The sequence below is a fragment of the Sinocyclocheilus grahami genome, unplaced genomic scaffold, assembly GCF_001515645.1.
Source record: "Sinocyclocheilus grahami isolate Dianchi unplaced genomic scaffold, SAMN03320097.WGS_v1.1 scaffold338.1, whole genome shotgun sequence".
Taxonomy (NCBI): Eukaryota; Metazoa; Chordata; class Actinopteri; order Cypriniformes; family Cyprinidae; genus Sinocyclocheilus; species Sinocyclocheilus grahami.
In genome coordinates, this window is record NW_015505517.1 from 484,071 (window position 1) to 486,450 (window position 2,380).

Below are 2,380 nucleotides of genomic sequence, written 5' to 3' on the forward strand. Positions count from 1 at the left end.
TCTCCCAGCTGGAGATGAAGCTATCACAGTGATCAATCATCTGCAAGGTGGCAGCACATTGGTTCACGCTCTGTTGTGCCAGCTGAAGGTTTACTGAGGGTTACTTTACAACCCACGATGCCCGGAGCAAAACCAGACAATTGTCAGCCACTTTACCTCACATCAGCTGCCAAAAACAAGTTTTAATTTTCCATGAATAAAGCAACATTTGCTAGCGTGGGAAAATGATCAACATTGCCTCAAAGAGATTGCTCTCTCTCTCTCCATTTTGAATTAAAGGTGCAGTAAGTGATTTCATCTGTTTTGCTGAATTCAACCACAAGCCTTCAAAACCAGACAGACAGGGTTTCTGATTGAAGCACTGACTTGAATTAAACCGGTGTGAATTCTAAGGATCCTTATTTCAGTTAAATACCTTTAAGAACTCAACTGGTACAGTATGGCATTAGCAATATCAAGTTGGGTTTGCTTAAAACAGTTTTTGTCCTGTGGTGGCACATTTCCTATTAAAACAAGACATGGAGACATATCGAAGCACGTGTCTCTTAAAAAATATAATAATAATTTGCCAATAGCCTTTAGTTAAAGTAATGATGAAAAAAATATTTTCAAATAATTTTTTCCATATTGTGACATACAAGAGTAACGGAAAAAATTTAGGGCAGGGATTTGGATCTATGTACTGGTTATTGATTGGCTGTTGAGATGTGAGCAGGGTTTAGGCAGACTAAATGATTGGAGAAGTCCTGTATGTCACCAGAGCATGCTGTCATTTTCAACAGAAGGTCAAATTATGACATTGATTAAAAATAGCAAGCAAAAAAAATAAATTTAAACAATGGTGTATATGCATGGATGAATTGTTCACAATAAGATTTATAACATTCATTTAAAATATAGATATAATGAAAATAGAAGTGAATTTTCATTTCATGCCAAATTTGAGTTAAAATCAAAAGCCACAATTTGCTACTTTCTAGTCAACTGCAGGTGAGGTGGGGAGAGACGTTGTGATTTTAGAGAATATTTGACTGGTCAAAAATCTGTGTAGTACAGGATGAGTGTTTTTCCAGAAGAGAAAAAGCATATTTTTAATGCATTTATCTGCTAAAAGTCAGTTTTGTCCACTTTTAAGAGTACACTAGCATACTAATGGCACAAAAGCCAACAAACATGGACTAAAACTCACAAGACTCCAATTTTGATATTAAGGAGTCTTTCATGGGCCTGCCAAACAAACCTAAATATACTTGTCACAGTGACGTTTAGGTTTTACTCTCAGAGGAGCATTGGCAGTCATCCTCACACATTTCATAAACAACTCATCATCATGACAACTGCCTCTGACCTCACCACATGGCTGTTCAGATATGTGCATCTGATACACATCAAAACAGTGTGAGTGATGGATTCATATCATGCAAAAGCAAATCAGCCATAAATAAAACTAAAGGGACGCTCTAATAAATCAGTCAGTAACTTTATTTCCTACAGTTGGTTAGTGGAGAACACACACACCTCCTGCTTCTGCACACACTTGCGCAACTGATCTGGAATGTCTACAGAAACAAGCCCCAGCATGGCAGCCTGACGGGTACAGCGACACACCCTAAATCAACAATGCCTACAATCACCTTTCTTTCTCTCTCACTCTCCCTGAAGTCACCCATGATCAACAACACACTAGCTGAGAGCTTTATAGCAGGAGTCCCTCTGTCTCACTCCACCTCCTCCAAACCCCTGCAGGTCTCCTATCTGTTTCAGGTTGATGTACAAACCTGCACAAGGTGAAGCGTCTTTGAGATACACATGTGTAAAGGAAAAACACACCGCAGAACATGCATTCCCAGAACTGCTACAGATTTTTCCCTTAGAATTTAATGATTTATAGGAATTCTATGGGCAAATGACAGATAAGAACGTCTGAGGTGATACAAAAAAGCAATCAAAAAAGGGATTTTTTTTAAAAAAGTTGAGAACCAAAAAAGTATCATTTTAGGAACTGAATATTTGTATTTATGTTCGTTTCATATATATTTTTGTAAAATGTTATAATTGCATTTTCAATAAAAATCGATATTTAAAAATTCCCCAAAAAAAATGTCATGTGGTGTAACCCACAAGTTAAAAGTAATAAAATATTTTCCTTACAAACCTGAACATACTTGAGGCTTCAACATGACTTTTTTTAACCAACAAAATGTAATATCAATACGTTTTCATAGGGTTACTTGATTTGACCTTAGTTAACCTTTGCCTTTTTTGTCAAATAAATAAATCCCTAAATAAATAAAAAAAACAAATTTTATATATATATATATATATATATATATATATATATATATATATATATATATATATATACATACATACATACATA